Genomic DNA, 23839 nt, shown 5'->3' with positions numbered 1-23839 from the left:
ACAAAGAAGCAGCAGTTTATGAACTTTAAAACCATTACAACATTCACTTTTTTCAGCTATTTAGTTTTAGTAAGAGCACACAGATCATTAACATTTTTTCCCCTTTTGACTTTTTGGTCTTCATTTATTCCTCTAGAGTCAGGCCTTCCAATGTGTGGACTTCTATCCAAAAACTACAAAAAAAAAGTTATGAATTTTATCTTACACACAGTATAATTTTAAATTTGATTTCATCATTAAATATCAAAATACCAATTCCATTTTGCTCCTTTCCCTTCATCCAGTATTAACAAAGACCTCATAAAGATGCATTTTTTAAAAAAATAATATCTTTATTTAAACACTGTGTTTACAAACATGATTGTAGCTGGGTTTCAGTCATTAAAAAAACACACCCCTTCACCAATGCTTCATTCCCATCACCAATGTCCACAATCTCCCTCCTCCCCCAACCCACCTGTATTTGAGACAGGCATTCTACTTCCCTCACTCACTGACAGTGTCACCATAGTTGTTAGTGTAGTTATTTAACTGCATTGACCACTCTTTGTGGTGAGCTTCACATCATGAGCCAATCCTTCCAGCTCTCATCTCTATTGTCTCTGGGCATTATTACAATCGTGTCTTATATTTTTCTTAAAACCAATAGGTAAGTGAGACTATTCTGTGTCTATATCCCTTTTAAAAATTTTCAGAGAAAATACCAAGGCTTGGAAAAGGGTTGATGAGGTTCTATAAAAAATAGAAAAAATTCTGGGCAGCAGGGGTGCTGGGGTCCACTGAGAGAAATGAAATATTTTCCATACTTAGAATGTGAAACTTTAATGAGGACTAAATGACACAATGTATTCATTGCATACTAGGTGTGTGCTTTCAATAATTATAAGAACAGAGTACAACAGATACAACTTAACTGTTTGATGATAATATCTCAAGAAATAAAGCCTCAGTATAAAGCAGAAGTGACACATAATTTAGAATGTTCTTACAGCACTGCTTAATTTCCCATATGTCAGTTCTGAAAATTGATTTTGACATATTTAGAAACTAGTTTGTTTTTGTCTAAATCTCAGAATGACACAAACTATCACAACAAAAGATTCTGCTAATTTTTCCTTTAAATTACTTTTCATTTAGAGATTTTTTTCCCTTGTTCATCTGGTGACAATGTACCCAGCTAAACTATGTCTGCTTTAAGAGAAAATATTAGTTTTTGCACTTGATGTAAACGAAAATAAAAGTATATCTCTGTGGACATTTTCAAACTAGCAAAGCCTACCAGTGGTGCTGCAAAGAAATTAACTAAATTGACCATTGTTACATAATCTAGTTCTCAAAAACTCTATTTCAGAGTTTCCCAACTTCCTGAAGAAGCCAAAAGAATGTTTCTTTGGTTTGTTACTAGGCTGAGATTTCATGTTAGAGCTATGCACTGCTTCATAGCAGTAATTAAAATGGTCTCACATTAAAATGATTATACAATAGCAAATTTATAAATGAAAAAAAATCCAGAATTTAAGGAATATGTTGGGTTAATTAATCAAAAAAGCATCCATATACAATAAATAATTAGAAAATGCTAGGAAAATGTAATTTGCATGAATAGAAATATAATTAATGAAAATATGCTTGGAAAAATTATTCATCTTCACTATTAAATGAGGGCAAATACCAGGTGTAATTTTAAACATAAGGAGTAATTAAAAAAAAAATTCGAAATTTCCTGTGCCATAGCTGTAGTGCAAGCACTAAAGCATCTATCTGCCTTGTCCTCACTAGCCTAGGATGGAGTGCGGTTTGATTTCTGAATACATAGCCAGGATAAACTCCTGAGCATCACTGGGTGTGGTCCAGAAACAAAAACAATGTTTTTGAAATTTTAAGACTGAGTGTGATGTTTGGGTGAAACATCTCCCCTGTTTGATTACAAAAATCACTCTAAACTCAAGTCAAACCATCTATGAAGTCAAAAAAATGCCTACTGTAAACTAGGAGGAGGCACAGACTCATGGAGGTATAGCAGAACACAGAGGGTCTCCGGCTTCAGGAGAATTAGGGGACCACAGACACCACGCTGGTTTTGGATGAACCACATTATTTCTGATGAAGGGTGTCTCCCAGAGTGGTTAACAATAGGCCTCTCCAGAACAATTAACTCTAGCAGGTGGATTATTGCAAGCTGTCAGGTTCGGAAGCTCATGACAAATTTAACTATCTTAAGTACTTAGGTGAATCAAATGGGGAGTTTTACTCAGAACTTTTTTATCAGAGAAACCTATAAATAACAGAACAGAAAAATATTACAGAGCAGCTAGTCTTTGTCAAATGACTTATGTTACAGATTGCCTGGTTTGTTTGCTATGGAAGTTACCCTTTTTTCCTTATATTACTAGAGCCCTATTATTCTTTAGTCCCAAATCTACAACCCTCTCCATTCTCCTCACTCAAAATGTACATATATGCATATTTTTCATTTGCATATCTTAACTTTGATCTATCTCCCATTTGTCAGAAATAAATTTATATGGTAACAGAAAGTAAGAATTAATGCTCTCTCATGCTCCTTCCAAAATTGGATGCCACTGAGCCATTTAAATTAACGTTTCTGTTGCAGTCTCCTAGCCTTACCAATGGGGGAAAAAAACCTAAGCTGATTTCAATAAAGTTGTTTGGTGAATTAAAATAGATAATTCACATGGCATAGTTCTAATAGAGTGTCTGCTACACTCTGTAATGCTAAAATTTGGCCTTGGCCAAGAGATTTACCTAAATTTATTTGACCTTAGTTTAGGAAGATGGGATAAATTGAATGCCTGTTAAAAGGTAAATAAAAGCTAAAGAAACTGTGGTACATATACACAATGGAATATTATACAGCTGTCAGGAGAAATGAAGTCATGACATTTTCCTATACATGGATGTACATGGAATCTATTATGCTGAGTGAAATAAGTCACAGAGAGAGAGAGAAAGATGCAGAATGGTCTCAATCATCTATGGGTTTTAAGAAAAATGAAAGACATTCTTGCAATAATAACTTTCAGACACAAAAGAGAAAAGAGCTGGAAGTTACAGATCACCTCATGAAGCTCACCACAAACAGGGATGAGTTTTGTTAGAGAAATAACTAAGTTTCGAACTATCCTAATAATGAGAATGTATGAGGGAAATAAAAGCCTTTATAGAGTAAAGGTGGGGGTTGGGTGGGGAGGAGGGAGATTTGGGACATTGGTGATGGGAATGTTGCACTGGTGATGGGTGTTGTTTACATGACTGAAACCCAAACACAATCATGTATGTAATAAATTTGTTTAAATAAAAAATTTAAGAAAAGGTAAATAACAGCACCCTATAATTCCATGAATCAATCCTCATGTGATTAAACAGGCTGCCACCACCCATATCTATCTAACACAACACAGCCAGTAATACTATCATTATATGCTATTCATTGTACTTTTATTATCTAAACTTTAATTTTCAAATATGCATCAAGATTCTACATAAAATATGGAGTGAAACAGCTTTTACTGTGATTTAAATATTGAAATTTTACTGAATCTATTGAATTGTAGGCAAATATTTGATATTACAAGAGTAAAGTCCTAACCATACTTAAAAAAGACAATTATCAAGAAACTTCAAATAGTTATAATATATTGGTTACTAAATTGAAAAATAACATTAGCTAACTTTTATTAAAGCCTTAAAAGGTGTGTCCATTCATATAAGTGTTTTATTATCTTAATTGTTTTTGTTCTTAGAAATGACAAGAAAGTGAGACACAGAAAAGTAAAATTTAAGTTAACTTAGGTATTATGTAGTCTAAATGAGATATCCCCAGGCAAGTGTTTCATTATCTATGACCCTAAGCAGGAAATCTTGCTGCTTCTCAGTTATTTAAAAAGGCAGCCTATGACTTAGATCTTAGAAAGGCCATGGTATCCTCTCAAGTGACTATGAACTTGTATGAAGTGTGTGTGTGTGTGTGTGTGTGCTATGTTGACTATAAACTTAATTCTAAATAATAAACCAAAGGGTACCAGAAAAGAGAAAAAAATTTGAACATATTCAGTAACAAGTGAAACTATCTCTACTGGAGAATGGATTATTTTTATTTTTTATGAAGCAGACACAAGCCAGGTAATTGCCACATAATTGCCAAAGCAAGAAGGAAACCAGTAGAGATATTCAGCTGAGCTCAGTCCAGTGTCCAGTCAGAGGGGAGGTGTACTTTTTATGACTGAAATCCAACTATAAACATATTTTATAATCATGGGTCTTAAATAAAGATATTATTAGGAAAAAAAGTGTCCAGTCATATTGTTCAAAGACATGGATTTGATCTTGGTGTTTTTTTTTCCAGCAAAACTGTTTAAGTAGTTGCATAAAATATATGTTGACTAAAGAATACTCTAAAATTAAGAAAAAATTTAAGTACTTTTTGTTTAAACTTGTCCTTATGCATTTTTAAAAAAGTGAACAACGTATAGAGAAAAGGGCAGCTGAAAAGGTTAGATGCATATTGCATGATGGAGGTCTGTATATGATCTCTTGCACCACCCAATCCCCCAAGCATGACCAGGAGTGACCAACGTGCAACCTGAGAGTAAATTTTAAGCTCCACCTGTGTTGCCCATTTCAACTCCATTTCCCCAATAAAATGATAACAATATTTAAGGGAATTGAATTTTAAATAATTTATAAAACTAAAACGCACTATCTAAAATCATGTATTTCTGGGCCAGAGAGATAGCATGGAGGTAGGATGTTTGCCTTGCATGCAGAAGGACAGTGGTTCAAATCCTGACATCCCATATTGTCTCCAGAGCCTGCCAGGAGCGATTTCTGAGTGTAGAGCCAGGAGTAACCCCTGAGTGTTGCCAGGTGTGACCCAAAAAACAAACAAAAAAAGCATGTTTTTTTTTTTTTTTAGTTTTAAAAAATATGGAACTATTCACTAATTTGCATGTCATCCTTGCACAGGGGCCATGCTAATCTTCTCCGTATCATTCCAATTTTTGTATATGTGCTGCCAAAGTGAGCACAAAAAATCATGTATTTCTAAGAGCATTTAATATCTGGATTCAAGAAACAAATAAATAATTTATCTGAAAATCTAAACTAAGTTTTAAGCATATAGGAATTTATATAAATATAAATTTTTCAAAATCACATGCACAAACATGGGTTTACACATTTATTGAAAAAGGAGTAAAATCTTAAAGCAAAGAATAAAAATGTTGCAAGATCATAATGTAGCACATTTACCACTCACTCACTGTTAGATATTTCACATATCACTCAAAAAAATATCTGAAACTTTTTATTTCTCTTTCTTTTAAGAGTTTATTATATAGCATTTATAGGAAGCAAATGTTATATGAGACCTTCAATTCAGTCCATTTTAATTTAGTTTATTATTAGGAAGGTCATAAAGAAACAAATTCTAATATATTTTCTATCATTGTACCACTGTTAGCTGAGAAAGAAAATTTCTATTAGAGGTGTTTCAAATTTTAAGTTTTTTTCCTTCAAAATATAATGTCTCCTTAACTTTATATAAATTAAACATTTTTAAATACCTCTCATCTTTCATGAAATTTTCAAAAGAGCATTTTTCTATCTTAGCATATCTTATTTTTCCTATTAATCAAACTTCATATAGCTTAAACTTCATATAGCTTAAATTTAACCAATTTAAATTATTCATTTTTATTAAGCTCCTTTCAAAATATGCATAATTGATGAACTGATGTGTTTCCAAGATAAATACCTATAAACTTGTATAAATCTGGGGAAAATTCTCTGTATTAGCTGTTATAGTATAAAGCAGATAAATAAATTTTAGGTATTATTGTAAACTTTTTTTTTCTTTTATACATAGGTCACTCTTTCCTTTAAATTTTATCTCTTTAAAATTTTTTAAATATTTCAATATAATTTTAATTAAATAATTTTTATTTTGACCAATATCATTTTTAAGTAAAAAAATGAAATATTTCCAAGGAAAACCTGACCAAAACTTTGCTTTTGCCTCTGCTCAGAGATAACTCCTGATGGGACCCAGGGATCAAACTAGGGTGAAGTGTATACAAAACAAGGTATTTAAGTCTGAACTACATCTACAGACCCCAAAGTAGTACAGGTACTTCAAAACCCTTCTACTTTTTTCCCCCAGAAAATAAACTATATTTATAGTATGGACTAATCTTAAATATTAATACATCTTAAATATTAAATAAATATTAATAAATTAATATTCATTTTCAGTACAACTTTCTTTAGTTTATGTTACAAAGCTAGAGTATAGCTGCACATCTCAGTAAATGTAGATATCACATCACATACACTACTGCAGTTATAGTGCAAATTATCATATTAACCTATTCAGCCCATTTCTCCCATATACCTTTCTTCTTTCCCCCATTAACCAACCACCATATTATCTCTAAAACTTAAATATAAATAAATCTGGGGAGGAGGGTGGACAGACATCTGGCTTCCGGTTTCCTCTTTGATTCTGGAGACCAGCTCTTGCCAGATATGGGGTTTGGGGAGGCCCCATACCAGAGCCTTTCTCCCTAGCCTGGGGAGTGCTGGGAGGCTTGGCAGGCCCCCAGTCGTCCTTGTCTTTTTCCCCTGGCTCCAGGCCTTCCCTGGGTGCCAGCTCAGATGGCCAGAAGTGGGTTCAAGTGGACTCTTAGTGGTCCTCAGGCTTCCCCCCTCCTCTGTACTCCAGGGGGGAAGTGCATGGGGAGGAGGGCGGGCAGACATTTGGCTTCTGGTTTCCTCCTTGATTCTGGAGACCAGCTCTTGCCAGGTATAGGGTTTTTCTCCCTTGAACTTCAGTCTTTCCCTGGGCACCAGTCTAGGTGGACTCTATAGGGGTCAACAGGCTTTCCCCCTATCTCTCCCTACACTAATGGGAATGTGCTCTGGGAGGAGGGCAGGCTGTTCTAGCACTGGTTTATGTTGGGACAGTCAGTGGAAATTTTTTCTCTTTGTTTTCATATTGATATATTGTGTGCATATATTTTATATATCCATAATATCCATCTTGTATTGGGACCTTGATACTGCCCTACAAAGCTCATATCTAATATTTTACTGCCTCAGTCCCAACCCTTACTTCCCCCCATCATCCCATGTAGGTGCAGCTAATGACATGAAGCTCACCACATAGAGTGATAAGTGCAGTTAGAGAAATAACTACACTGAAAACTATCATAACAATGTGAATGAATGAGGGGAAAAAAAAAGCCTGTCTCGAGTACAGTTGTGGGTGGGATGGGGAGTAGGTAGATCTGGGAAATTGGTGGTGGGAATCCTGCACTGGTGAAGGGGGGTGTTCTTTACATGACTGTAATCATACAACTACAATTATATTTGCAATCACGGTGTTTAAATAAAGATTTTAAAAAGATAAAAAAATAAATCTAATAAATTAACAAAATTAAAATATTTTATTTTTTCATAAACTCAAAACCTTCACCTAATGAGTTCAGTTCTTTTGTCTTTCCTTAAAGTTTCAAAACATATTACACTGACATATTCTGCTATTTGCTTTGTCCCTTAATGAATAATATAACACAGACATTTTAGACCAATTAAAGACATATGATCTCATATTAATGTTTATAATATCTGAGACCACAAAGTATATGTTCTATTATCATATTTGTTTACTTAGACTAGTCCCACAAATAAGGTTGTTGGTCAATATGCACATGAATTTTTAGACTTCCAGTTTTTATTATTGGTCATAAACAATTAGACCAATTGCTGGATATTTTCAGAAGCTTGAGAAGATTTTTAATCATATTCTTGTTACTTTCTAATCCAATAAAATTATATATAATACTAAAACTTTCTCTAGACATGAAAGCATTATTTTAAAAAGTTATGAATGAGAACATACAATTTATGAATGAGAACATAAATTTAAAATGTTTATGAATGACAGTACTCGACAGACCTCAAGTAATCAGACATTGACCGTCCAACCCTGAGCCCCGAATCCCTACTTTAGAACTGGCTCAGTTCCCTGCACCAGCATCAGGAGTCAACCCTCTACCCACAGGGGAAGGCCTAATAGCTCTCTGGCACCAACTTGAGCCAGGGAGGTTCATATGACACTTTGATGACGAGGAAACAGCAACCATCTTGATCTAAGGGCAAATTGCCCTATCTCATCACCTAATGGTGAGATGAAATCAGGAGACCCTTCATCCTAGCATCTCTGCAAAAACCAAGATTGCTAATTACAGAAGACTGTCTACAACAACAGCAACTGAACAGAACTTTTCCTGGGACCATAAAGACTCGATCCTAGGCTTTGTCTTAAGATCTGTGCTAAAACCAAGATCTCCAATTACAGAGGACAGACTTTGACAACCACAATTGAGCAGATTGTTTCCTGGTATCATAAAGAAAGTTCTTGGGGTTTGACAATTAACATGTCCAGAGCCAGTAGTTGGTCTCATGACAGTATATTTCAAGGATAGAGGAACCCTGTAGCTCTTAGGGCAAAAAATTTTCCTTCTAATTTCCCCAATATTAACTGTGCCTATGCAAAAAAAAAAAAAAAAAAAAAAACCGAAACAAAACTTTCCACATCTGCGCCTCCATTTTTTAATTTATTTTAAATTTATTATTTTTCTTTTTTTCTTCTTTTAATTTTATTTATATTTATAGCTTCTAGATAGGGGTTCCCGACCACTTTTTTTTTAACAGAACCATACAACATGAATCTTGTTCTGCCTCATTTTTTTCCCTACAAAATGACGGGGGAAAATGTGGATGGGATCCAGGGACCAAGTGGTCTCAGGAGCATTGAGTGGAAATAAAAAATGGTCAAATCTAAATATTCAAACCAAAATCAACAACAATAGAATCAAGAGACCCAAACTACAACAAGCTATACACAAAAGGGACCTGTTACACTAGCAGTCCAGGTTACTAAGGGTGGTGGTATGGTATGTTAGGAACTTTGGCAGAGGGAGGTCAACACTGGTAATGGGTATGGCCCTAATACACTGTCATTATGTACCTTTAATACAATTATGATAGACTTATAATTCACATTTGTCTCAATAAAAATTATAAAAAATTATGAATGAGAACAAAGGGTTTGCCACATTTTCCAGAGAACAGCCATTGTTATTTTTGTGTCTATCTCTCTCTGACATCTTCATCTCATAATTATTGTTATTGCTGGAGTTTGTTGTCAAAGAGCATTATTTGAGTACTTGCAATATGTCACTTTCTCTGCTAAAAACTTTACACACACATTTTATTTGGTCTCTATTATATTACAATAAGGGTGTATTATAATCACTTTATGTTTAGAATGGTTAAAATCTTTCCCAAAGTCACTCAGAAACTCTAGCTTTAGTCTGATTTTTGTGCTGATGTTCTGAACTAACATATAATCAAGTTTTCATAGCACATCTTGGAATCAGATAACCAAATGTTTTTGGCCCATGGTCTCTGGAGAAAATTAAAAATAGAGGGACAAAAATGCACTGGAGGATATTAAGGTAATACTGAGATTTGAACTGCAACCTTGAAAAATGCAATCAGTTGATTTTCAAATTTCATGAGCTAATTTTTTATTTAAAAACAAAAACTAAAATCTAATATTCTTAAAATAATAGCATGGTACTCAAATTAGTTGTATTATATTTTTTATTAGATCAACCAGTGTTAATGGAAAAAAATCCATGATAAGGATATGCAAACACGATTTTTTTTCCCAAAAACTAGCAAAGGTTCCTGAAAACGTGAACAAAAAAAAAAAAAAGAAGAAAAAGAAGAAGAATTTAATACCACATAAACAAGTAGATGAATTCCTAGATATTTTCAGAAGCCCAAAGGATAGTGTTTATATTTGTTGCTTCCTAATGCAATAAATGGTATAATAATACTCATGTGGCTTTACTTAAAAATGTGATTTAAGGTCAAATTATTTAAAACAGATGTTTGGTTTCCTTAGCTTACACAACACTAGAGAAGACAAACATTATCTTCTAAGTTCTAAAGAGTCTTCCAGACAGAAGTATTAATAATAAATCAAAAAAGAACTTGAATACTAAGTAAACTCTGTCTTCTACCTCAGCAGAGTGTCCAATTCCCATGTTTTATCAAATCACCAGGACAATAATTCCCAACATACTAAAAACATATTCATGGCTGCTTGTAATGAAATAATCACAAACAGAAAACTTAAAATGACTGATCAGTGTTTTCCTTCAAGACTAATTTCTCTTTTATATAATTGATATTTTTCTGTGAAAAACTCATACAAATGTTCTTTAGAAAGATGGAGCAAGGGATTGAGAAATAGTAGCTAAGTGCTTGCTTTGCATGTGGTTTACTCAGGTTCAAATCCATGGCACCACATATAGTCTGTTGAGCATCCCAGGCATACTCCCTGAGCCTAGAACCAGTATTAAGCCCTGAGTACTTCTGGATGTATATTACCCTTCAAAAAATAGAGAGAAAAAATACATAAATACCTTAAACACATTGGATAGAATAACAACATAATGCACAATAATAGATGAATATTAGGAAGAGTATAGCAATGAAGTGTCAGGAATGATAATGGAGGTGTGGCAAATAATGAAAGAAGATATTAAGAGTTGTAACCAAGGGAATTTTTTTGGATGAGTAGGTAATGAGACATTAAGAAGCTAATAGTGTCCATTACTATCATTAAATCAAATCATGTAGCAGAAGAATAGTAATCCATATTATACAATAAGCAAAAGAATACAATTTTTTGTATTCTTTATATTCTCAAACTTGCATATCACATGATTTATAGTGGGTAATCAGTCTTTAATCTTCATAAATGGATGTACTGGAAATAAGAATGATAATGGATGCATTTTAAATAATTTATATGTATCTAGTTCCTAAAATGTTTTCTTCCTGCACTTTTCCACTTCAACATTAATATAATTAGCACACTTGGTGAAAATAATAAACTTCAGGCATTTTTCAAATACTTCTAAATACATCACAAATTTCTAATTTAGTTAGCATTCAAATTATTACTAGTCTATAATTATAATCTCATTTTCTTCTACTTCTTAAATTTGTAAGCATGAACTGAGTAACCACTGTATTCCAGACTCATTAAAATATCATTTTTTTAGGGGCCAGAGCAGTGGTGCAGTGGTAGGGCATTTGTCCTGTGCACATCTGACTTAGAGTGAATCACAGTTCGATCCCCAGGCATCCCATATGGTCCCCCAAGCCAGGAACAATTTCTGAGCGCATAGCCAGGAGTAATCCCTGAGTCTCACCGGGTGTAGCCCAACAACAAACAAATAAACAAAATCATTTATTTAAAGTTGAGTACAGTTCATTCAGCTCCCAATTCCAAATCTAGCAGGTAAATAAAAAATTATATTGCACTGATATAAGCACTGATAATAGCTATCCTTACAAATCACTGCTGACATGGTTTGTTAGAAAAATAACATACATGACATACATGATTTGTTAGAGGAAGAACTTTGTAGCTGAGTCTTCCAGGATTTAGATAGCATGGCAAGTTGAGTTAGAAAAGTTAATTTAGGAGTTAGCACTTGCCATTCAAACAAACACTTGTGAAACCACTATAGGAAATAGCTATATAATAATAGATATAGAATGAAGACATGTGATGACACTTCAGAACTTTCATTTTAACAGGAAAGGTATTTCCTAATCAAATTATTATAATTAGTTTTAACTGAAAAACATATATAAGAAAAGTTTAAATAACTAAGTGGAAAAGAGGTGCTGCAGAAAAAGTGGTTAAAGTAATTTGATGATATTTGTCAGGGTAATTTAAGAATTCCTTCTGGACCACCGTTGAGGAATTTTAAAGTAATACACATATGTAAATATTGATTATCTTTATTAAAGAGGATGAGAGGCAATTGGGATTCACATTATTCACTGTGCAGATTTTCTAAAAATTGAAGTAGCAACTTCTGATCCAATTGGACTGTGGAAGAGCAGCATGCCATATTTCTCTTAAGAATCACAATAGAACTGAGGTCAAAGCAATAGAGTTTCTTATAACAATCCTTTGTTCTTATGACTTGGTGCATTTCTTTTTTAAAGCTTCTTTCAAGAGTTGCATTTCTGCTTTAAGTGATCTTCTAGGGAGTTGAACCAGACACACAAATAGGTTAGATACTTTAAAACTAACCGTTACTACACGGAGGTTGAGAGCTACTTTTGACTTCAATGAAAATTAACTGTCAGAGAGACACTTTTTTGGAGAGTATTTTAGAACACATACTTAAATCTTCTCATTATGCAGAATTATTTCTACCCCCAGAAGAGAAAATTAATCCAAATTAAAAAAACCTTTTAAATCATTTAGGAGAAAAGAAATCTTAGACAGTTTTGTTAATAATTTCAAGTAAAAATCATTTGGTTAGATTAATATTTAAACTCAACTATCAGAGTATATACTCATTGATATGAAATGATGTGACGATAGAGAAGTACGATCTATTTAGGCAATAATCCAGCAATATTAAGAAAATATTAAGTACTAGAGAATGAACAAAAACTGTTAAGAGCCAAAGCAGATGTTATCAAATGCAAATACAAAACCCAACTTATCAAATAAAAATATCAAAACTCAAAAAAAAATACATTTTTAACTTTCTCAACCTTCACATTTGAAGACTAAATACAAACAAGCAAGCATGCAGGCAACAATGAAGAAAGAAAGTTGTCCAATAGAATTTTACAATAAAACATTAAAGATGGCCATGACAAGTCCATACATAACAGTAGGACCTAGTTGAGTAAATGTAAGGTATAATGAGACTGCTGCAGACCAACAAGGAAACTTCGTTGTTCTTAATGATAATATTATCTTCCTCTAACATGTTAGTTTGTATGCAGCAAAACAAGATGAAGTACAGTCAGTTTTGTGGAAATGTATTAAATAGATTCCTGGTATTGAAGGGGCATAATTATCAATCACTTTTATAATTAATTCAGCTATTTAGAACTAACTTATCCAACAATGATTAAGGACACCCATGTTTTCATTTCAATTTCTGTTTGACTTTCATTTTATAACCATTTTCTTTCTCAGCAATGTGATAAAGATTAATAGGCACATTGCCCAATATGTGCCCTGTAGGAAGATATTAAGTAGCTTTTGGGCTACTCATAATGTTCCTGCCAGTTATTAGTGTTACAGAGTAGAGTATCCATGTGTTGCTGGACACCACATTTGTTGATACTTATATATCTACTTACTGTTGATCAAGTTCAAAATTGGTCCTAAGTCTCTCCCCAGCCAACAATTTCACAAAGATTTCGAAAACACTTTCTACCTAAGCTTACCTTAAGCCAAAGGAGGCCTTTATCTTGTATATATTCAACTCTAGTTTGATTCCTGGTATTGCATATGGTCCCCTTAGCAGAATTGGAAGTAACCCCTGAGTACAAAGCCAGAAGTAATCCCTGAACACTGTTGGATGTGATCCAATACCCTCTCCATCCCACCCCCCCAAAAAAAATAGCTTACCTGAACACATCGTCATACTTTAGATTTTCCTAAAAATGATTCAAAATGAAAGGCGCTTCTTGGCTAAAAATTGATTCAAAATGAAAAGCTATTCTTGGATTTGGAGTACAGGGGTGTTATAGTTACTAAAATCTGATATCCTGGGCACAAGGTGGATATGACAAAACTCTTAATGCTAAGCAACATCTTCTACTTTCCAATTAAAGTCTAAGAAAGAAAGGTGAGGTAGCTTGCTACTTTATCTTAATGTATATATTTTTTAAATATAAAATCTTTATTTAAGCACAATAAGTTGTTTTATTATATGTTTATATATTGTTTGTTGTTTTAGTATAAGAGCATGACAAAAGACACCATTTTTTCTTTATAACATATATATACCTTTTCTGAAAAGACTGAAACCCCTCTTTTAAAAAATTAATGTTTATTTAGGGGTCACACCAGTAAGGGCTAACTTCTGGCAGTGCTCACAGAACCATTTGTGGTGCAGTGGATCATACTCAGGTTTTAAAATGTAAACAAGAGTCTTACCTGCTATACTATCTCTCCAGTTCTGAATAATCCTTTATTTATTTTTAAAACTATAGTAAGAACCAGAGTAAACTTCAAAAAGTTAATAAACTATAGTAAAAATCAGAAAACTTCAAAATGTCAATAGTTATTAGTAAGTAACAAACTATCCTATTTATTGATCATTTAGAATGGCAGATAATGTCACTAAAACCAGAACAAAGATTAGTCTTAGAGGACAACTGTCTTACCTCCTCATACTAAAGATAAGGACAGCTCTTCTCTCTCATTTTCTTTTTTTTATAATTATCTTCATTTAAACACCGTGATTACAAATATGATTATAGTTGTATGATTACAGTCATGTAAAGAACATCCCCCTTCACCAGTGCAACATTCCCACCACCAATTTCCCAGATCTCCATCTTCCCCACCCCCCCCACACCTGTACTCGAGACAGGCTTTCTACTTTCCTCATTCATTCACATTGTTATGATAGTTTTCAGTGTAGTCATCTCTGTCTTTCTTCCTCGCCCTCTTTATCTCTCTCTTCCTCTCTTGTTATCTCTAAATCTCACAGAAAGAGAAAGTCTATGGTTTTAAATGGCTTCTGAAAACTTCTTAATGGCAAAATGTCTTTGTGATCTAATGAATTGACTTTGGGAGGTTCCTTCCAGTTTCTAGAGGAAGGCTAGACAGCATAAAACTAAACCATCTAATTAAAGAGCTGGACAATTTAGGCTACTATTCCTCAACTACAACAGACCTCTGGGGGAAGAGTGACTTCAATAACCATAGCCAAGAGCTTAAAAGAAACACATCAAGTCACACCAATATTTATTACCAAACATGGGTGCAGCTCTAGTGTTTCTTCAAAAAAAAATCAGGAACTTTCTGGTTAACATAGTAAATAAAGTAATTTAAATATTAAGACCCCCTTTCTCTCCTTACCAGAAGGTAGCTTTATATGAAATACTTTTTATTTTGCTATTAACCTTGCCTCATCTTCTTTCTAAGTATTCAAACCTCTCATTTTGAGTGACTTCTTTTGTGCTATACCTGCTTCATCAATCATTTACCAAACCCAATTAGATATCTAAAATTAACTTGTTTGGATGGTGGTTGAATGCCTTCCAATTAATGAAATCTTAAAACTAAGTAGAACTTCCTGGTAGGGGAACACAGGCTGTGCCAGGAGAGTGCCAATGCTGAATCCCAAAGCGAGAGAGTAGAAGTTCTGCTTTGTCCTGCCTGACATCACTCCTATCTTCACCCTAGTAAATAATTCATACTGCTGATCCTGATTTGTTATCTCTGTACATTTTTTTTCTGAATTTTGTGAGTCACTCTAGTGAATAATTAAACTTGGATGGGGATTATGGATGTTCTCAAATTTGTAGTTGTCAGAGAGCACTGTGAATGGCTACAGATCCTACTTGCTGATAGTACCTATCACACAGAGTTACCAGAGATTCCACAGTTAAAGGCCATCCCCCAACCACCCCGAAAACACACACGCCTCTCCCAACACACATACAACCAGGAATGCTCCTACTTCAGACACAGTTTCAAGTAAGAACCCAGGTCATTCACACTTCTGTATAAGAAAGAAAATTGACACAGAAACACAATCATCAGGACCTCCCTTCATTTCGAGGTAATATAATTGTTCCAAGCATTCATTCTTCCCAAACAGCAAAACTTCAGGTTTCTCAAAATGTCATACTCAAAGGAGTTCACAAGACTTAATATACCACTTTTGTTTTGGAACATTTTCCCTATTCTATATGAGGTAAGTTGTACTTTGCTCTAAAAACACAGTTCATAGGGGCTGGAACAGTGGTGTAGGTGATACAGCATCTGCCTTGCATGCACTAGTCTAGGACAGACTGAGGTTCGAGATCCCCTGACATTCCACATGGTCCCCTAAGCCAGGAGCAATTTCTGAGTGCATAGCCAGGAGTAACCCCTGAGCTTCACCGGGTGTGCACCCCTGCCCCCAAAAAATAAAACATAAAAAAACACAGTTCATAGAGTTAATATATATATATACATATATATATATATATATATAATATGTATAGTTTTTGTATCATGGAAACAAATTAAAAAAAAGAATTCTAAATTGAGACAAGAAAAAAGAATCATCTTTTATACAATATTCTTCATTCCAAGTCCAACCTCAATTGCTCTACTTTAAACAGTAGATCTACTGTTAGATCTAATTTAAATGTTCTTTCCCCCCAATCAAAATAGTCATTTCCTAAACATGTTACATTTCTTGATCTTTGCATGCCTGGTAACTTACTTCCACAGCACTTTGTTGATTCACTTCATGCTCTGAAATACACTGTCAGAGGTTTACTGTTCCTCTGACCTGCCCACCTGGCACCCCACTGTTTCCAAAGTAGCCCTCACCATAGCACTCCATAAATCTGGGCCTACATATGAGGAATTAATAATCTTTAATTTTCATTAAGTTTATATGATTTTTATGATTACATAAAATTATCATGGAACAAAAATTATGTTAGTTTTGCAAGAATTAGAAATAATTTTTATCAGATATCTATGAGATCTTAAGCTAAAGAAATCCAATGTCCTATAAAAGTCCTATCCAGTATGTTATCTGTAATTAAACCATAGAAAGTTACAACAAAGATTTCCATTGGTATATGCTCAGAAAATGGGTACTCCCTAAAAAGTCACTGGTTTAATAATTGTCACTTGCCAGGAACTTTATGAAAAGACAGATAATTTATTTCCTTGGGGAAGCTTAAAATTTAAAATACTTAATGCCTCATCACTCATCTACCCACATGAAACCACCAAACCCCAGATCAATTAACTCAAATCCATAGTTTATATTAACATTTTTTAAGACAAGCACCATTGTTAATGGGTGGTAAAATTCTTATCATTAGTGTTATTGTTAGTTTTCCCAATTCCAAGCAAAATAGTAGCAAATAGATGAGTGTGACTCCAGGAAACAAATACTTTCTCTCAGAAATCTCCCTGAAGAGATATGTGCATATTTATTTTTCTTTTCTGTCAAAGTTTCTACTGTGCCTAATAAGTAGTCTAATGTACTGAGATAAGTTGACACCAATCTCTCTATAATCACCAAGCTAGACAAAGCTTCTGTTGGTGATCTTGTGACTTTGCCTTATTTCTCTTAGATTTAAAAGAAGTTCAAACTATACAGAAATAATTACATTTATTAAATATGCTTTTTATGCTGTGGGATCCAGAAACCATTAATAGTTTTAACATAATTAGCTCTCCAAAATGTCCATTTCAATTTCTATCTGCTTACTCTATCCTGCATCCCCTATTTTCCATCTTCTCCACCATTCATTTGCAAAAGATTTCCTTAAATAAATCACAGAAATTCTTCTTGCCAGAATGATAATACAGAACAGTACAAGGACACTTGCCTTGTACACAGTAGACCAGGTTTTGATGCCTTTATCCCATCTTGTTCTCCAAGACCTGCCATGGTGATCCCAGACTGAAGAGCCATAAATAAGCCATGAACATCACCAGATGTGGCCCCAAACAAAAAATGAAGAAGCAAAAATTAGAGAAACCCTAAAGAGCCCAGGGGTGGACAAATCATCTTTGAAATGGGGTGATAACAAAATTATATCTTAATTGTCAATAAACTTCTAGCTGTATATAGCATTCCTTTTGAATATAATGTAAAGTAGCAAACTATAATTGTATTGTTAGTACTTGTGACTATGCCATCAAGTACACAGATATTTTCATATCATGTTAAATCACAGATATTTCACATCACATGATAATACTATATCAATTTTTGAAATAACACTGTTAATGTGTTTATTATTTATGCAGTGACAAAGACATTTCTATTAGTATATCAAAATTTAAAAAATTTAATTCCTTCATTTAAATTTTATTTGTCCCACTGTGTTCTTATGGATTTATATTATGAATTTAAAATTACTCTTCTGAGGAGTTTGTAGTGTTCACAGATTTTGAAGTGTGTTCATGGCACAAAAAATTTAGAAATCAGATATTAAATAAATGCTCATGCCTTTTTGTATGAGTTCCTATCCCATATGACTATTTATTTGCATTTAAAAGTCATTTCCTAAGACATATTTCTGGTACATCATAAAATATAAATAGATAAAATAAAAATCACAGGTTAGGCTTTTTCTTCAATATTCAAACATATGACCTAAAAAATACCCATCTGCATTATAAATGACTGCTTCAGAGATATTATAGAAGGTTTTTCTCGGTCTTTCTCTTTCTGACAGACACACACACAAACACACAAACACAAACACACAAGTTTAAGCATTTAAGTGTACCAAATGATCTAGGTTTGAATATCTAGTAGAGAGACGCATCACCAACACCGACCTCATTTTCAGCAGAAGAATAAATCCATCACTTCCTGCCAGCATATGTGTTGCTTTAACAGAACACTTCAAAGTGGCAGTTTTCAGATTTGTTTTGTTTGCATTTTGTCGAGTTTTGAGGCCTATTTCAAATTATCCAAAATAAGCTGTAGAAAATGCATATTAGGTAAAACTATAAATATTTTAAAATATTGTGCTGTCACTTGTGAAGCCCTGCTGCAATAAGCCAGATTGCACTCAAATATTAAAGACATGAAAATCCTCAGTGAATAATTGTTGGCTTCACTTAGTTTTCATATTACTATAAATACTGTGTGCATTTCATTTTAATCATTACTGTTTACTTTATAAACAAAATTTTAAAGAATAAAGTATGAATTTTTAGAAGATTTAACAGAACTGAAAAAATAACCAAAAAAGTAAACAGAGAAGGCAATAGAGGTAATACACTTGATAACTTAGAAGAAATTTATTTTATTGTACTTTATAGTTTGGGGCCATAATCTACAGTGCTCAGAACTTAATTCTGGTTCTGTGCTCAGGAATCACTCCTATTGGAGCTCTGAGGAGAATATTGTTCCAGGGATTGAGTCTGGAGCTGCCATATGTACCCATAACCTATATACATACCCCAATACCACCAGCACCCATACTCCTATAACCACTGTACTATCTCTCCAGCCCATAGAATTTCATTTTTGAAGGAGCTTTTTTTTAAGTCACACCTGGCACCGCTCAGGGACTGAATCTGGATCTGTGCTCAGGGATTACTCCTAGCAGTGTTAAGGGATCACTTATGATGCCAAGGATCGAACCCATGTTGGCCACCTGTAAGGCAAGTCCACATATCCATTGTTATTGTTCTGGCTTCAGAAAGAACTTTTGAAGGATTCCTTTGCCATTTGTATAGAGAACAAAGACAACAATTCATATGAGAAATGATGAGCTTAATGGCCACTCTCTTTTCTTTTAAAATAATATTCACAGAAATAAGAGGTCAAGACAAGGTATAAATGAAAGATTAGCTATGCAAGAAAGAGTCAGGAGTCAATTACCCCTTACTGGTAATAAAATCACAAGGTAAATATGTGCATATGCTAGATTATATTATTCCCTATAGTACATATTTCAGAAAAATTTCCTGGGATATTGAGTAAACCTTATTTCCACTAAATCTAAATATTTCAGATGAGTAAATTGGACTACCAGAGAATGTAGGAAGTAGGTGATTCCTAAGTCAGAGAGTTAATAAAATCTCTGAATTTAATGGTTGATTTCTCAAGTCCTAGACACTAGGTACAAGGTATTAGTAAATCTGAGATAGAATTAGAGAGATTCTTGATCATGAAAATAGACATATTTGTTTATCTAAACCTGCCTGTTCCCAAAATAAAAGAAAATTATAAAATCTTGTTGTAATATATATGTTTATATAATACAAACAAGATGAAAAATACTTTCTACAGTTCTAAAATGTGAACCCAAAATTTCCTACTCTTCTTCTCAGGGCCTGAAAAAGAGTACTGGCTAAGAAATTACACAAGAAGAGCAATGAGGACAGCAGGGAGGGGGGAAAGTTCTAGGACAGGAGGGTGGATAAGAAGAGAGCTCCTCATAGAACTGACCCAGTTTTCCAAGCACAACAGATCAAACAACTTCTTAACTCCAAATCTGCAGGTAGTCTGTCATAATAGGAGAATTTAGTCACCTGTTCTGGTCTTCCAATTGTAGGCTCTGTCTCAGGGACACCAACCCCCATATTTCAGATTGGGTCAGTTCTCTCAATGACTAAATCCCACTTCAGAATAGCAATTTATGTGAAGATCAGGTGATATAGGAAAGCATTTCCCTGTAGAGATGGTATTGGAGGTTTGAAAAATGAGAAGGACAAAACAAGTAGAATAACTGGAAGCATTCTTAATGAGTCAGTTGCACTAAAACTACTTTCAGGAGAAAAAAAAACAAGAATTAACAAGAAAAATGTTATTATCTATAAATTACATATAATCACATGTTCTAGATTAATACTATACTATCTGTATAAACACTGAGAATACAGATATTGCTCCCACGTTCTCTGAACATGCACCAACTAGCTACAGTGTAATTTGAATGACACTTAGATGAGGTGACCTATTTTATCAGTCTTGAATATAGAGTAATGACAGGCCTAGTTCCTGCACAACTAAGCATTCACTGAATATTTAATATTAACTAGGCCAGTGAGCAATGAGAAGCTTTATACCCATTTTGCAGAAGTAGAACAAAAAAAGAGTAATTTACTCTAAACCATCAATGGTATCTCAGGAACAGCTGCTTTCCAAGTCTGTGATATTTTTCCTACAATGATCTACTACTAAGTGGGTGAAGTCTTTAGTCACATTATTGGACATTAAGCATGTGATTGTGCCATTTACTTTTCTTACTCTAGTTCTGTTTTTGTGACGTCACACAAGTGTGGGAGTCGTTTGTGTGAATGAATGGTATCACGGATTGATGGTCACACATACATCTTTCTAATTTTAAAATTATAATCTGAAGTTTAACATCAAACAAATTTACAGGACACTCAGTTTACTGACCTCAACAAAACAAATCTTGTTTAATGGTAAGGAAAGTGCACAGGAGTTCAGTATTGTTCCCATTTACAAATAACACAGTAAGATTTAGAGAATGAGAAGTAAGTTTTCCATGGGGAGTGCAGAGAGAGCAACCAAAGGCAAGTCACTTTCAGAGTCTTTATTTGGAAGTATATCATGGCTGCCTTCCTTCCTGTGCTGTTCCCATCATTCCAACGTGGACTACAGGAAATTAAAGGAGCCTAGGGATCTTTATAGGTAGAACTCAACTGGACAGAAATATACTATGTAGAAATGTGGATAATTTATCCTTTCTCAAGTCCCAGGGTCCAGGCTATATGTTGGCAAAACCACATAAAAACATAGGTCATTAATCACCATTTGCCAGGCATGTCAAATAATGTCTAGAACACAGCTCAAGCTGAAATTTAAAAGTGAAGACTGTAAAACACAGAATTATAGAATCTGTAAAATCAAGCTAATTAATGACTGAGAGTTTCTCTCTGGTGAAATAAGAAAATGGCTTATGTTGTAGAACAAGTCACTTAAAATAGATATACCCAAGAATATCCTTATAGTAAATAAGGTTGTAAATTCTCCCTTGGAAACTTTTCGATATAAAATGATCATCTGCCTAGAGCAGTTGGTCAGCATGCAGATGCTTGAAGGCAGGTGATATTGCTACCTCACCTCCAAGAAAATGTACATAAAATGGTTACTAATTAAAAATTATTTCCATAGAAACAGAACTCTCAAACCAAGATCAGTCTGGTTGGCTAGATAAAGCAATAAGTAAGCAATAAGTAATGAAGCTTCTCTCAAGGATCACTTATATAGCAGCATAATGTTTGTACAGAAAATAAACCTATTTAATAACCCTTCTTTTTTAATATATTTTTATTTAAACACCTTGATTACATACATGATTGTGTTGTTTGGGTTTCAGTCATGTAAAGAACAGCACCCATCACCAGTGCAACATTCCCATCACCAATGTCCCAAGTCTCCCTGCTCCCCACCTAACCCCCGCCTGTACTCTAGACAGGCTTTCTATTTCCTTCATGCATTCTTATTATTAGGATAGTTCGAAATGTAGTTATTTCTCTAACTAAACTCATCCCTGTTTGTGGTGAGGTTCATGAGGTGAGCTGTAACTTCCAGCCCTTCTCTCTTTTGTGTCTGAAAATTATTATTACAAGAATGTCTTTCATTTTTCTTAAAACCCATAGATGAGTGACACCATTCTGCGTTTTTCTCTCTCTCTGACTTATTTCACTCAGCATAATAGATTCCATGTACATCCATGTATGAGAAAATGTCATGACTTCATCTCTCCTGACAGTTGCATAATATTCCATTGCGTACATGTACCACAGTTTCTTTAGCCATTCATCTGCTGAAGGGTATCTTGGTTGTTTCCAGAGTCTTGCTATGGTTAATAGTGCTGCAATGAATATAGGTGTAAGGAAGAGATGTTTGTATTGTATTTTTGTGTTCCTAGGGTATATTACTAGGAGTGGTATAGTTGGATTGTATGGGAGCTCGATTTCCAGTTTTTGGAGGAATCTCCATATAGCTTTCCATAAAGGTTGAACTAGAGGGCATTCCCACTAGCAGTGGATAAGACTTCCTTTCTCTTCACATCCCCGCCAACACTGCTTGTTCTCATTCTTTGTGATGTGTGCCAATCTCTGGGGTGTGAGGTGGTACCTCATAGTTGTTTTGATTTGCATCTCCCTGATTAGTGATGTGGAGCATTTTTTCATGTGTCTTTTGGCCATTTGTATTTCTTCTTTGTCAAAGTGTCTGTACATTTCTTCTCCCCATTTTTTGATGGGAATAGATGTTTTTTTCTTGTAAAGTTCTGTCAGTGCCTTGTATATTTTGGAGATTAGCCCCTTATCTGATGGGTATTGGGTGAATAGTTTCTCCCACTCAGTGGGTGGCTCTTGTATCCTGGGCACTTAAATAATCCTTCTTGAGGCCAAAAAAGCAACTTACAGGGCTGGAGCACAAGCTCCACTTGCAGGAGCCCTGGTTTCAATAGTTGGAGAGTTACCTCATTGGTCCGTCCAAGCTCCGATTAAGTATGATTATCCCTCAAAATAAAAACGTGCCAAATAAAATCAAGTAAAAATCCAATTTTAAAAATGGTATAAGAGCTCCAACATATCAAAGTTTGAAAATTAAGATTCCTGATTCCTGCTCTGTCAATCGTAATAATTTCATATGTACACTCCCAGTTATGAGGATCCTCTTCAAATAGTACTTAAAGATTAAGAAATAAAAAAGATTTTTGTTTTGCAATTTCAAATAGCTGCCAGCATCCTCTACTAAAATCTTGCATTTTTAAATAAAATTTAAATTTGGCTACATTATATTTTCCACACTTATTGTTTTTATAATTTTGTTAAACTTTCACGTAGAAAGTTAACTTGATCCTTAGAAAAGTTAAGAAAAATCTGCAGAAGTCTAAAGGGGTAACAGGCTAAATATTCTTACTTCTACTTTTGCCAAAAAAGAAAAACAAAGAGAAATGCAACTAGAATTGAAAGATCAGAAAATTCTCCTTCTAATACACTCTATTTATCACTTATATTTCTGCAAATAAAAAAGAAAAGCCAGATGTCACATGATAAAAGAACAATTACTATTACTGGAACGTGACAGGCAATTTCTTTAAATGCAATACACTTGTTTTTTCCTTTAGCGAAAGAAATTATTTTTCTTAGGTTTCATGGTATATAAAAATGTACATTGCTTTTTAAATGTTGTTTTGTGGAACTTCAGTGGGAAAT

General features: G+C 34.0%; 1 protein-coding gene and 1 non-coding gene across 2 annotated transcripts in view; both read right to left on the bottom strand.

Annotated features, from left to right (window-relative positions):
• The window catches only part of PTPRM (protein tyrosine phosphatase receptor type M), an 829551-nt gene that overhangs the window by 516040 nt on the left and 289672 nt on the right, over positions 1 to 23839 (bottom strand). The window lies entirely within an intron of this gene.
• LOC126005725 (U6 spliceosomal RNA) lies at positions 4942 to 5048 on the bottom strand. Its single transcript, XR_007494763.1, has one exon. It is a non-coding gene; the product is annotated as a U6 spliceosomal RNA (small nuclear RNA).

The sequence above is a fragment of the Suncus etruscus genome, chromosome 3 (genome assembly GCF_024139225.1).
Source record: "Suncus etruscus isolate mSunEtr1 chromosome 3, mSunEtr1.pri.cur, whole genome shotgun sequence".
Lineage (NCBI taxonomy): Eukaryota > Metazoa > Chordata > Mammalia > Eulipotyphla > Soricidae > Suncus > Suncus etruscus.
The sequence above is the reverse complement of the archived record's forward strand: the minus strand, read 5'-3'. Positions and strand labels throughout refer to the sequence as shown.